A 15,594-nucleotide genomic window follows, 5' to 3' on the forward strand; every position below is an offset into this window, starting at 1 on the left:
CGGCTACGGAGAGCGTGATCACACAGTCGTCCAGAACAGCTGATGCTCTCATGCATGCCTCGAAGCGAGCATAGAAGTGATTTAGCTCGTTTGGTAGGCTCGTGTCACTGGGCAGCTCGCGGCTGTGCTTCCCTTTGTAGTCTGTAATAGTTTGCAAGCCCTGCCACATCTGACGAGCGTCGGAGCCGGTGTAGTATGATTCAATCTTAGCCCTGTATTGACACTTTGCCTGTTTGATGGTACGTCGCAGGGCATAGCAGGATTTCTTGTAAGCTTCCGGGTTAGATTCCCGCATCTTGAAAGCGGCAGCTCTACCCTTTAGCTCAGTGCGAATGTTGCCTGTAATCCATGGCTTCTGGTTGGGGTATGTACGTACAGTCACTGTGGGGACGATATGTCTTCAATTATCACTGTTGTATACATTATGATAGGAGAAACCTGACAAGTTCCAACTTTTAAATTCTCGACTATACTTAAAAATCTTTTGGTAGACCAAATGTCATGGTTGATATTCAGACACACAAAAGAGATCCATTTTTATCAAGTGGGATGACTGTCTCTCTATCTGTCACAATATGGGTTAAAACAGACGTATCTAATTTTCTCACATGGTCATTTCATTTCCACGGTCCATTCCCAATTCTGACTTGGGCTGACTGATCAATGACATCCTCCAGAAAGAAGGACCATCTAAATATAGAAAAAAATAGTATTCGTTTTTACCATGCTGTTTGAACGACCAGGTTGCAGACCAAGTTGCCTACTGTTTGTGACTGGAATCTTCACAGGAACTCAAGAAAATTGTATTTTTCTCTCAAAGACAAAGCATTGTTGAGAATAATGGTTTAATATCCAATGGTCTTTCATTAACTTCCTCTATGACGGTATGTGGTCTCCCACATGAAAAAAATACTGTAGTATAGATGGTGTTAGGAGGTCAATGGAACGCAGACCGTGAGGGATAGAAGGAAGCTGGATTGGGGCAAGTTAAACACATTTTTTTTTATAAAGTGGATATTCATCAACTCCGTCATGATTGATAAGAGACCCAGAAGCATTTCGCTACACCCGCAATAACATCTGCGAAATATATGTATGTGACCAATACAATTCGATATGATGTGGTTACTAAAGTCCAATTTGGATATATTTGGCTGTTTTCACTGCATAAAATGTAGAAGTTGTCCCTGTTCAGGTTTAGAAGAAGTGACTGCTAAATGCTAACTCCCATAAGTATAAGCTGGTAGCATAGCTAGCATACAGAAATCGATGCTGGTAGTCAAAGTTGTTTTGAACTGTAATGCAGTTGATTGATGACATATATTGGTGAACATATATCAGATGAACATATATTGGGGTTGACGTCCATACAAAAATTATACTCCGATTTTTACCTCAATATAGTGTGAAATACACATACATGTATAAAAAATTGTATAATGTATAAATTCTATCAGCATATCGATTGTGCTACCAGGGCTGGTAAAACTCTGGATCATTGCTATTCTAACTTCCGCGACGCATATAAGGCCCTCCCCCGCCCTCCTTTCGGAAAAGCTGACCACGACTCCATTTTGTTGCTTCCAGCCTACAAACATAAACTAAAACAAGAAGCTCCCGCACTCAGGTCTGTTCAACGCTGGTCCGACCAATCTGATTCCACGCTTCAAGACTGCTTTGATCACGTGGATTGGGATATGTTCCGCATTGCGTCCAACAACAACATTGACGAATACGCTGATTCGGTGAGCGAGTTCATTAGAAAGTGCATTGGCGACGTAATACCCACAGCAACGATTAAAACATTCCCAAACCAGAAACCGTGGATTGATGGCAGCATTCGCGTGAAACTGAAAGCGCGAACCACTGCTTTTAACCAGGGCAAGGTGACCGGAAACATGACCGAATACAAACAGTGTAGCTATTCCCTCCGCAAGGCAATCAAACAAGCTAAGTGCCAGCATAGAGACAAAGTAGAGTCGCAATTCAACAGCTCAGACACAAGAGGTATGTGGCAGGGTCTACAGTCAATCACGGATTACAAAAAGAAAACCAGCCCCGTCGCGGACCAGGATGTCTTGCTCCCAGACAGACTAAATAACTTTTTTGCTCGCTTTGAGGACAATACAGTGCCACTGACACGGCCCGCTACCAAAACCTGCGGGCTCTCCTTCACTGCAGCCGAGGTGAGTAAAACATTTAAACGTGTCAACCCTCGCAAGGCTGCAGGCCCAGACGGCATTCCCAGCCGCGTCCTCAGAGCATGCGCAGACCAGCTGGCTGGTGTGTTTATGGACATATTCAATCAATCCTTATCCCAGTCTGCTGTTCCCACATGCTTCAAGAGGGCCACCATTGTTCCTGTTCCCAAGAAAGTTAAGGTAACTGAGCTAAACGACTACCGCCCCGTAGCACTCACTTCCGTCATCATGAAGTGCTTTGAAAGACTAGTCAAGGACCATATCACCTCCACCCTACCTGACACCCTAAACCCACTCCAATTTGCTTACCGACCCAATAGGTCCACAGACGACGCAATCGCAACCACACTGCACACTGCCCTAACCCATCTGGACAAGAGGAATACCTATGTGAGAATGCTGTTCATCGACTACAGCTCAGCATTTAACACCATAGTACCATCCAAACTCGCCATCAAGCTCGAGACCCTGGGTCTTGACCCCACCCTGTGCAACTGGGTACTGGACTTCCTGACGGGCCGCCCCAGGTGGTGAGGGTAGGTAACAACATCTCCACCCCGCTGATCCTCAACACTGGGGCCCCACAAGGGTGCGTTCTGAGCCCTCTCCTGTACTCCCTGTTCACCCACGACTGCGTGGCCATGTACGCCTCCAACTCAATCATCAAGTTTGCGGACGACACTACAGTGGTAGGCTTGATTACCAACAACGACGAGACGGCCTACAGGGAGGAGGTGAGGGCCCTCGGAGTGTGGTGTCAGGAAAATAACCTCACACTCAACGTCAACAAAACAAAGGAGATGATTGTGGACTTCAGGAAACAGCAGAGGGAGCACCCCCCTATCCACATCAACGGGACAGTAGTGGAGAGGGTAGTAAGTTTTAAGTTCCTCGGTGTACACATCACGGACAAACTGAATTGGTCCACCTACACAGACAGCGTTGTGAAGAAGGCGCAGCAGCGCCTCTTCAACCTCAGGAGGCTGAAGAAATTTGGCTTGTCACCAAAAGCACTCACAAACTTCTACAGATGCACAATCGAGAGCATCCTGTCGGGCTGTATCACCGCCTGGTACGGCAACTGCTCCGCCCACAACCGTAAGGCTCTCCAGAGGGTAGTGAGGTCTGCACAACTACCTGCCCTCCAGGACACCTACACCACCCGATGTCACAGGAAGGCCATAAAGATCATCAAGGACAACAACCACCCGAGCCACTGCCTGTTCACCCCGCTATCATCCAGAAGGCGAGGTCAGTACAGGTGCATCAAAGCAGGGACCGAAAGACTGAAAAACAGCTTCTATCTCAAGGCCATTAGACTGTTAAACAGCCCCCACTAACATTTAGTGGCCGCTGCCAACATACTGACTCAACTCCAGCCACTTTAATAATGGGAATTGATGGAAATGTATGTAAAAATTTACCACTAGCCACTTTAAACAATGCCACTTAATATAATGTTTATATACCCTACATTACTCATCTCATATGTATATACTGTACTCTATATCATCTACTGCATCTTGCCATCTTTATGTAATACATGTATCACTAGCCACTTTAAACTATGCCACTTTATGTTTATATACCCTACATTACTCATCTCATATGTATATACTGTACTCTATACCATCTACTGCATCTTGCCTATGCCGTTCTGTACCATCACTCATTCATATATCTTTATGTACATATTCTTTATCCCTTTACACTTGTGTGTATAAGGTAGTAGTTGTGGAATTGTTAGGTTAGATTACTCGTTGGTTATTACTGCATTGTCGGAACTAGAAGCACAAGCATTTCGCTACACTCGCATTAACATCTGCTAACCATGTGTATGTGACAAATAAAATTTGATTTGATTTGATTTGATAATAGACTAAATGTAGGCAAATTTTGCTGGGGAGCAATGAGGAGATTCAGTCTTTTTCCCCCATGGCATCTTTCTGCTACGCGTTTATATGGCATTTCCATTGTTTTGGTCGAGTTCCATTGACCTCTTTACTGTATCTATACCGCATAGTTTCTAAACATGCTGTTCTGTCTTTGTCTATATTATGGTATAAATACTATAGTATTCACTGAAGAATTTTGCCGACTTTGCTGTAGTATTCACTGTAGTGTTTTGTGCAAAAACACTACAGTGAATTCTATGGTATTTACAGTTAACTATAGTATAAATATTGTAGTAAAAAGAAAACTGTAGTATATACTATAGTAATTATTTTTTCTTCACTCTAATCGTGAGTGTAATGAAAACAGAGGCCGGTTTAAACTTTTCAAGTACATTTATGAAGAAGGTAGAAGGATGCATGTGTGTGAAAAGAACAATACAAGGAATGAACTTGGAATGCTGGAATGATAACCCCCCATGAATAAACAACTTAATTCCCAAACAGCATCTCTTTATTGTGAGGGGAACTAAATAGGCCCAATGAGTGATAATCCAATCTGTTGTGGTAAAGTATTATCGGAAGTGGCATTCCTGTTCTATTATTCACCCAGGAACATGGAAGTGCCTCTGTGGTGTCCTGCAGTGGTGGTTCACAAGTTCAGAAAGCAGTTGATTATTTTTATGAAACGGTAGCGGGAGCATGTCTCACCCCTGAGGACTCCGGACATAAAATAAAACCACAGCATGGGCTTAATGCCAATTTTAATATAGCTATGTTCTAGATCTCTCTGTGTATACACCAACACAAAGCTGGGGTCATGCAGTGTGCCCTCTGGCTTTGATGGGCAGCAGGGTAAAGGTCAGAGGTCACAGATCTGTCAGATAGTTCTCCTGTTGAGGCTGTAATTAACTTGGGCCCCTCTGAGAAAGGGGGTGAAAGGATTGTCTCCTTTAGATTTGGTCTGACTAGATTTGGTCTCATCCTTGGCCCTATAGATAGTCCAGTTTGAACATCTCCCAATCTCAGTGCATCAGCAGGATAACTGACCATTGATGTCAAAACAAAAGAGGGGTCCAATTAGAGCAGCATCATGTCAGAGAATCCTGAGGTGACAGGCTGGGGGTGAAACATCTTCACTGCTGTTTGCGAACCTCTGTTCACGTCTGTTTGCGAACCTCTGATCAGGTGATCCTTAGTCATCATCATTTATGTCACATTTTAGTCATTTAGCAGATGCTCTTATCCAGAGCGACTTCAGGAGCAATTAGGGTTAAGTGCCCCACCTCTACACCAGCCTCCACCTGCTGTGGGTCTGCTCTATCCCTATGGGGAATGTGGATTATCATCAATAAGGAATACCAAACAACAGCCTCCATTCCAGACCAGACCGAGGAAAGAAGGGAATGCCCTGTAACACAGCATGTTGAATAATTATTATGTATTGTTATTGAACCTTTATTTAACTAGGCAAGTCAGTTAAGAACAAATTCTTATTTTCAATGACGGCCTACACCGGCCAAACCCGGATGACGCTGGGCCAATTGTGCGCCGCCCTATGGGACTCCCAATCACAGCCGGTTGTGATACAGCCTGGATTCATACCAGGGTGTCTGTAGTGACGCCTCCAGCACTGAGATGCAGTGCCTTAGACCGCTGCGCCACTCAGGAATTAGCTCTTGCAAATCTCTTGATCGTTATAAGAAAGTATTTTCTGCCACATCATTGTAGTCGCCAATAAATTCATGTGTTCATTTGAGTTGTGTGCTGTGTGTGTGTAAGCGCAGATGCTCAGTCCTCTTTTCTATTTCCCTCACCTCACATCTCTCCTGATGAGTAAGAAGGTGGGTTTACATTGCAGGCATTGTCTGGGTCTTGAAGAGAGTCTTATTTGATTAGCTGCTCCCTGCTTTATGAAGCCAGGCATCTGGCTCCCTGGGCCAGCTAACTGGTTAATACAGGGTAACACTACACCTTCCTTCCCAAGGCCTGGGGCCAGGTGACCGCACTGGGAGCTCCCCTAATCAGCTGTCTGGATGGAGGGATGTGTGTATGTATGCTGGAGGTAGATGTGATGGGAGCAGAATCTCTCTCACCTGCTCTCCTCTTAGGACATCATCATACTCAACACAATAATCTCTCTCTTTTACTATCAGACTAACAATCAGTAGTCAATATTGACCAATCCAAGGAACAAGTGCCTACCATGAATCAGCCAGTAAAATCAGACCTGTTTAAATATTAGAATTACTTCCTGGAAGGACTATTCTGCTTTTGAAAACGTTTTATGTAACTGGCATTCACAAAACATTATAAACCGGACTATACTGTATATATACTGAATAACAAAGCTCATATTGTGGAACACTTCTCAACCACTAAGAAAAACATTCTAAATGTAAAATCACGCAGATTTTAATACATTGCAGAAATGATAGAGGCAAACACAAGATGTAAAAAGCCACACACCAGTCCGTAACACCATTGATCAAGATACGGCCAACGGTGGCCTCTCTTGCAGAAGAGATCAGTGGGATTCATTAAAAGCGATGTAATTACTGTAGCTGGGACTACACCTGTCCCCGGCAGACTGTTGATCTAACATGCAGTACATCTGCCTGCCTATTGTGATTGGCCAAGAGGCACAGCAGGGAAGTGCGTGCTGTGTGTGCAGCTCCTAGAAGCCTCAGTTCCTCCAGGAGAGAGAAGGGTACCCTTTCCTCTCCATCAGCGCTACTTTAAATATTCATGCTGGATCAACAGTGGAACACAATCCTTCTCCTGGGTTTTCTCCTTCCCTTCTTTGGGAGGCATAGGTCTATGGTGGCAGACCCATTATGGGCCGTTATCTCGCACATACACACAAGCAGAGCACACACAGTAAGCCATCATCATACTTAATACCTGATGAAAGCAGGCATTTGCAAGTGTTAAAGTGCATTGATCAGACAAATGTCAATTTTCACAGAAAAACAGAAAAATGGATATACACCTTATCCTGTTGGACAGCAATGTTATAAAAAGCTATCATTGATCACTCTTGACGAATTACTGCACTGTCAAATATTTGAGTCAGACGGCTCTTTTTCATCTAAAACCAGACGACGGTGTGAGACCTCAGAGAGGAGAAGCTACACTGTGGGTAGGAGCATGGCTGGTATCTCAGGAAGGGGTATCAGGTACCGGGGGACCCTGGGAGTCCCTAGGGGCCAGAGCTCATTAGGCAGCTGCTTAATGAGAGAGCTGAGGGAGAGATGGGATAACTTGTGGCTCTCGTTAATGCTGTACTAGATGGTAACAATGGGAAAGAGAGGGAGAGATACCTGGAGACCATTCTGACCTAAATAGACAGGGTGAAGAACATTGTGTGCAAATATTGGTGATGTAACAAGCACATTTACATCAGCCAAGATCTCCCTCATCACCACAGATTGGCAAAGTCATTTTGAAGTAGTAGTGCTTGGTGAAAGTATGTGTAAAGCCTAGTATGAATGCCTTATTCCAACAGACTTTCATTTTTGACATTTTGATATTGTCTTCTAGAGAGCACAAACAGATTTCAGTCACAAGGGCATATATTACACTGCACAATCAAGCACACAATTTGGCCAAATGATTCAGTGCACTTACTAAAAAACGTGTCCTCGGCCAATCCTAATTATGGGGCTTGGATACTTGATGAAAATGCAGACCTCCGCGTCATTCAGAGCATTGTTTCTGGGGTATTGTTCAATACCCCTTTTCTGATCATATGAATACATAATTGAGTAACTCTTTAGCATTTGAATCTGTCCTGAGAGAGGGGTCTTTGTGTAGTGGTAATCATGGGGGCTTGCTCTGGCATTAGGGTCAGGACCTGTCCACACTCAAGATGCCTCCCTTTTTTTTATGTCACAGCACCAATTATCCTGGACCACAGGGACACACATTAGCCAGCTTCTGTCAGGAGGAGAGAGAGAGACCAAATACTGCTGTAACCTTTGGGAATAGGACTACCCTGTATTAGAACATCTAAGGTTACAGCAGTATTACTCTCTCTCTCTCTCTCCTCCTCCTCCTCCTCCTCCTCCTCCTCCTCCTCCTCCTCCTCCTCCTCCTCCCCCCCCCCCCCCCCCCCCCCCCCCCCCCCCCCCCCCCCCCCCCCAGTGGGCTCAGCGGGGGGTGGCATTCCAAAAAGACCATGCTAACCTCCCATTGGTCAACCGCAAGCTCAAGTTAACAGCTCATATGAACACCAACTGGCTATTTGAAGAGGAGAATGTGTGCACTTATGTGGAGGGTAAACATGTGGGTAACAATAAAGACTGTCACACTAATAATAAATCATGAAATAAGTATAGAGATGGCTGGTTGGCTTTTTGGAGAACAGACAAAAAATGATTTGGGTCCATCCATCTGTAACGTGTTTACTTGGATATGACTGAATCTGTGTACAGAATTGGAATGGACAAAAAGGTGAACACTGTAACAAGAATGTTGAACCCCATGTCAGATCATAATCAATGAACAGTACTGTCAATAAGATCTTGCTTTTCTGCTCCAAAGTTATATTGGCCCTAGAGTAACTGAAGCTATTTGTTATGCACCTGTGTTAGACTAATAATGTACTAGAGGGACTGATTGAGACATTGCCGGGTCATGCAGGTTTCACAGTGCCCCCTGCTGATGGTCTCCATAAAACTGGCCTTCTGGTACTCATGGTTGCAGGTAGGTGACATAAGCCTGTGTGTGTTTACTTCAATTATACTTCGTCTTCTGCACATCAACCACACAATAAACCTACACAACCACTTACCTGAAATATGCTAATAGAATTCACAAAGTGTGGTCTCTCTGTTATACGCTTCCTCTCATCTCCATTTGACTATCTCTTTATTGCTCTCCAGTTTACATATATAGCCCTCCTATATAGCCCTCCTCTCCTCCCTGTCTGGCCAAAGTCACTATCGTCTACAAAATGACCCTGTATGTCCTTAACATGATGTCTAATGTCCGGTCCTTCATTTTAGACAATGACGATTTTATAGTCAACATGTAATACATATGTGAACGAAGAAGAGGAACAACACTTACAACACGTTTAAGAAATAGGTCTTCATAATACTAATGTTGTTATAGCAATACTGCACGGTACAAATTCATTTGATAGTTTACACCAGAATATGTGTCTGTTGAAAGAAGAGACAGGTCAGGGCTGACGTGGATACTGTGAAATGTTTGGTGCTGTCTTGTATGGCAATATACCAAAAATAATCAGAGGGGTAATATGATAGGTCTGGAACGTATAGTTACTTGGACAAGGGACACTGTTCGCCAATATTGCAAGTCTGGGCTTGAGGTGGAGGCGGCCATGGGTCAACACTGGTGGCCTTTCAACTGATAATAGAAGATTGGATCATGAACAACCTTGACAGTTTCTGACAAGCCGTTTAACATTAACTATTGTTCTTCAAAGTTTGTATTCTTTTATGATTCCTAAATATTGTTAATATAGCATGTATCATTTCTAGAATAGCCCTGTACAGATAATTCTCAACATAATTCTCAAATTCTATACCCTCCGAGGCGCCCTCTAGTGGGGAAACTGCAGTATAACCAACGGCAGATGAGTAAATATGGTCCTTGCATTAAAAACCTTAACAAAATGCATTGTAAACGATGGGCTGTCAATAAATAACATACGGACACATTTACTGAGAACCGATGATGCACATCACAACTGCAGCCGGCTTCCAAAAACAGGCGTCATGTTTGAGTAGACCAGTATGTTAGGCAAGAACCCGCTGAGACGCATAATTGTGCACCATGGATACGGACTAATAACTACTTGTCTCACTGTCCATTATGTGTTGATGTGAATGACCTATACTTCTGAACCACACCTGCTACCACAGCAAGTCCGTACATGCTCTGACTGAGTGTTGATTACTGATTGACAGTTCAGGCACATACATTCCAAACAGGAACTAGTGAAACACCTGTAACAATAATACGCTGCAATTGTTCTTGAGTCAATGGATTGGTCACATTAGGTATTATTTTGCCCATATCAGGTGTGCAAGGGGTGATACAATTTCCCACGTTGATTCAATGTCATCGCATTGAATTTTGGGTTGAAATGACGTGGAAACAACGTTGATTAAACCAGTTTTCGCCCAGTGGGCAGATACTCAGAAAAATCATATAATGTTGATAAAGATCTGTATCACCCCTTTTCAGTCCTTACTCATAATATCTGTATACACTGAGTGTACAAAACATTAAGAAGACCTTCCTAATATCGAGTTGCACCCTTTGCCCTCAGAACAGCCTCAATTAGTTGGGGCAAGGACTCTACATGGTGTCGAAAGCATTTCACAGGCCCATGTTGACTCCAATGCTTCCCACAGTTGTGTCAAATTGGTTGGATGTCCTTTGGATGGTGGACAATTCTTGATACACACGGGACACTATTGAGCATGAAAAACCCATCAGCATTGCAGCTCTAGACAGACTCAAACCTGTGGGCCTGGCACCTACTATCATACCCCGTTCAAATACACATCTTTTGTCTTGCCCATTCACCATCTGAATAGCAATACATGTCTCAATCCATGTCTCAATTGTTAAAAATCCTTCTTTAACCTGTCTCCTCCCCTTCATCTACACTGATTGAAGTGGATTTTGTGACATCAATAAGGAGTCATATCCTGGATTCACCTAGTCAGTCTGTCATGGAAAGAGCAGGTGTTCTTTATGTTTTTTACACTCACTGTATATTACGTATTTTCAAGCCCTCATACTCCCTCCCTTCATTAGTCCAAGTATGACATTGTGTGGTTTCTGTTATGCAACAAACTAGATACTGGACACTGGATAACTGCCTCTAAGCACAAAGAGGAGAGTGTCTCTCACTGGACATTTGCCAGGCTTGGCTACGGTCTGCGTCAAGTTACAAGGTCAGTCAGTCAGCAAGTGCAAGGCCAGGTCCCTCCCCAAGACAATCAACTACCCTAACCTCAACCCTAACTCTAACCCTAGCTTCATGTCCCCACTCCGTCTCAACCCTAACTCTAACCCTAGCTTCATGTCCACACTCCGTCTCAACCCTAACTCTAACCCTAGCTTCATGTCCCCACTCCGTCTCAACCCTAACTCTAACCCTAGCTTCATGTCCACACTCCGTCTCAACCCTAACTCTAACCCTAGCTTCATGTCCCCACTCCGTCTCAACCCTAACTCTAACCCTAGCTTCATGTCCACACTCCGTCTCAACCCTAACTCTAACCCTAGCTTCATGTCCACACTCCGTCTCAACCCTAACTCTAACCCTAGCTTCATGTCCACACTCCGTCTCAACCCTAACTCTAACCCTAGCTTCATGTCCACACTCCGTCTCAACCCTAACTCTAACCCTAGCTTCATGTCCACACTCCGTCTCAACCCTAACTCTAACCCTAGCTTCATGTCCACACTCCGTCTCAACCCTAACTCTAACCCTAGCTTCATGTCCACACTCCGTCTCAACCCTAACTCTAACCCTAGCTTCATGTCCACACTCCGTCTCAACCCTAACTCTAACCCTAGCTTCATGTCCACACTCCGTCTCAACCCTAACTCTAACCCTAGCTTCATGTCCCCACTCCGTCTCAACCCTAACTCTAACCCTAGCTTCATGTCCCCACTCCGTCTCAACCCTAACTCTAACCCTAGCTTCATGTCCCCACTCCGTCTCAACCCTAACTCTAACCCTAGCTTCATGTCCACACTCCGTCTCAACCCTAACTCTAACCCTAGCTTCATGTCCACACTCCGTCTCAACCCTAACTCTAACCCTAGCTTCATGTCCACACTCCGTCTCAACCCTAACTCTAACCCTAGCTTCATGTCCACACTCCGTCTCAACCCTAACTCTAACCCTAGCTTCATGTCCACACTCCGTCTCAACCCTAACTCTAACCCTAGCTTCATGTCCCCACTCCGTCTCAACCCTAACTCTAACCCTAGCTTCATGTCCCCACTCCGTCTCAACCCTAACTCTAACCCTAGCTTCATGTCCCCACTCCGTCTCAACCCTAACTCTAACCCTAGCTTCATGTCCACACTCCGTCTCAACCCTAACTCTAACCCTAGCTTCATGTCCACACTCCGTCTCAACCCTAACTCTAACCCTAGCTTCATGTCCACACTCCGTCTCAACCCTAACTCTAACCCTAGCTTCATGTCCCCACTCCGTCTCAACCCTAACTCTAACCCTAGCTTCATGTCCACACTCCGTCTCAACCCTAACTCTAACCCTAGCTTCATGTCCCCACTCCGTCTCAACCCTAACTCTAACCCTAGCTTCATGTCCACACTCCGTCTCAACCCTAACTCTAACCCTAGCTTCATGTCCCCACTCCGTCTCAACCCTAACTCTAACCCTAGCTTCATGTCCACACTCCGTCTCAACCCTAACTCTAACCCTAGCTTCATGTCCCCACTCCGTCTCAACCCTAACTCTAACCCTAGCTTCATGTCCCCACTCCGTCTCAACCCTAACTCTAACCCTAGCTTCATGTCCACACTCCGTCTCAACCCTAACTCTAACCCTAGCTTCATGTCCACACTCCGTCTCAACCCTAACTCTAACCCTAGCTTCATGTCCACACTCCGTCTCAACCCTAACTCTAAAGTTTACCGTATACTTCCCAGTCAAAACAGTGTGTGCATATATTATATATTTTTTGTTAGTTTTGGTCTTTGGCAGTTTTTTTCCGTCTGTTCGTGCACACAAAAACATTTCTTGAGGCAAGTCGAAGTTCGGTAGCCAAAGTCTACGCCCCTTAGTCTGTGATTGGTCAACAGTACTACTCCTAGTAGGAGTGGGAACATGAAGAGTTTGTTCTCATTCAACGAGAGACGACTAGGTTTCATGCATTTTTTCACTTGAGAAATACTGCACCAAACATCTTAGTTAAATGTAAAATTGCCTGACAAAGATCACCTCACCAAAAACGTCAAAATTAATGACCGATTTCTTGAGTTATCTTAGATTAATTCGGACTATTTTGAGGAAGTATTTCTGGCTATGTTGTTGCTACGGTGACTCAGGATGGACAAATGCTTTTTTCTTGTTTTTCAAGCGAAGGTCTTTAGGGAGTATGAGAGCACAGACGGTCGTTTCGCCTTGCCAAGTTCTGCTAGGAGCAAACCAAACCTACATTATGTATGCGGATTCCTTAACCCTAGCTTCATGTCCACACCCTGGCTCAACCCTAACCCGAACTTCATTTAGGAGGACTCAGACCATATTTACCCATGGATTTCAGCCATCCATCCTCCCTTTTCCCATTGGTGTTGACCTGTAGCCCAGTCTCTGTGTCATTTGTTAGGCCAGGTAGAGCTACTAGCCTCATAACCAGCTAGCGTAATCTCCCAGCACAGAAGGGTAGAAGAGTTATGAGACTACGCTGTCAGAGGATGGGTGATCCTCTGGATGTGCCTGAGCAGGCAGCAGGTCGGTACAGATTAAAACAGTCTGGCACACCGTGCCAACCTCACCCACTAACCTTATTAAGCTGACACTGCCAGTACAGCTCAAGAACCAATTCCATTTGCACACACACTGATGCACATGCAGGCACGCATGTGCACACATACACTACCGTTCAAAAGTTTGGGTTCACTTAGAAATGTCCTTGTTTTTGAAAGAAAAGCACATTTTTTGTCCTTTAAAATAACATCTAATTGATCAGAAATACAGTGCAGGCATTGTTAATGTTATAAATGACTATTGTAGCTGGAAACGGAAGATTTTTTTATGGAATATCTACATAGGCGTACAGAGGCCCATTATCAGCAACCATCACTCCTGTGTTCCAATGGCACGTTGTGTTAGCTAATCCAAGTTTATAATTTTAGAAGGCTAATTGATCATTAGAAAACCCTTTTGCAATTATATTAGCACAGCTGAAAACTGTGGTGCTTATTAAAGAAGCAATAAAACTGGCCTTCTTTAGACTAGTTGAGTATCTGGAGCATCAGCATTTTTGGGCTTGATTACAGGCTCAAAATGGCCAGAAACAAAGACCTTTATGCTGAAACTTGTCAGTCTATTCTTCTTCTGAGAAATGAAGGCTATTCCATGCGAGAAATTGCCAAGAAACTGAAGATCTCGTACAACGCTGTGTACTACTCCCTTCACAGAAGAGCGCAAACTGGCTCTAACCAGAATAGAAAGAGGAGTGGGAGGCCCCGGTGCACAACTGAGCAAGATGACAAGTACATTAGCGTGTCTAGTTTGAGAAACAGACGCCTCGCGTCTGGCAACAGACGTCTCAACTGGCAACTTCATGAAATAGTACCCGCAAAACACCAGTCTCAATGTCAACAGTGAAGAGGCGAATTTAAATCAGCACAACAGTTTTCAGCAGTGCTAACATAATTGCAAAATGGTTTTCTAATGATCAATTAGCCTTCTAAAATTATAAACTTGGATTAGCTAACACAACGTGCCATTGGAACACAGGAGTGATGGTTGCTGATAATGGGCCTCTGTACGCCTATGTAGATATTCCATAAAAAAATCAGCCGCTTCCAGCTACAATAGTCATTTACAACATTAACAATGTCTACAGTGTATTTCTGACCAATTTTATGTTATTTTAATAAACAAAAAAATTTGCTTTTCTTTCAAAAACCAAAGCATTTCTAAGTGACCCCAAACTTTTGAACGGTAGTGTACACACACACACACACACACACACACACACACACACACACACACACACACACACACACACACACACACACACACACACACACACACACACACACACACACACACACACACACACACACACACACACATACTTTTCCCCCCGCACCATTGGTTAGAGCCTGTAAGTAAGCATTTCACTGTAAGGTCTACACCTGTTGTATTCGGCGCACGTGAGAAATAAACTTTGATTTGATACACACACACAACATTCTGTAACACTACATTATAGTGCTCTTATTATTCTGTCATTACTTATTGAAAGTATTGTCACATCCTGATCCAGTGATCCATGGTTTTAGGTTATCAAAGTATTTAGGAATATAATGATATTCGTCAACAACTTTGTAAGATGGAGTCTTATATATCTGAGTGTAATCCAAAACATTGAACACTAACAAACAAGGACATGATGTCACATGGAAAACATATAGGAGGTGAGAACCTGATATGCCGTCCCAAACCACCATTGCACGTCACCACAGCATAATTTCCTCCTCAACTCTCATTTAAAGTGGCTAGAAGCTGCAGCTCAGAGGTTTGAGTGCTCCTTGAGATAATTACCTTCCTGACAACAACAGTGAGACCCTACTCTCCTCTCCTCTTTCCTTTTCAAGCAAACTAGTGAGATTAGGAAGACAAGAGCTTTAGGTGGATCCCAAAAAAATCACACCATCATAAAAAAAACAAAATCCGTGCATACGCTTTAGGCCTAATATCCAGTGAGCCCAACAAGTGGGGGTTTTCTCATTGTGATTGTCTT

The sequence above is a fragment of the Salvelinus namaycush genome, chromosome 3 (assembly GCF_016432855.1).
Source record: "Salvelinus namaycush isolate Seneca chromosome 3, SaNama_1.0, whole genome shotgun sequence".
Classification (NCBI taxonomy): domain Eukaryota; kingdom Metazoa; phylum Chordata; class Actinopteri; order Salmoniformes; family Salmonidae; genus Salvelinus; species Salvelinus namaycush.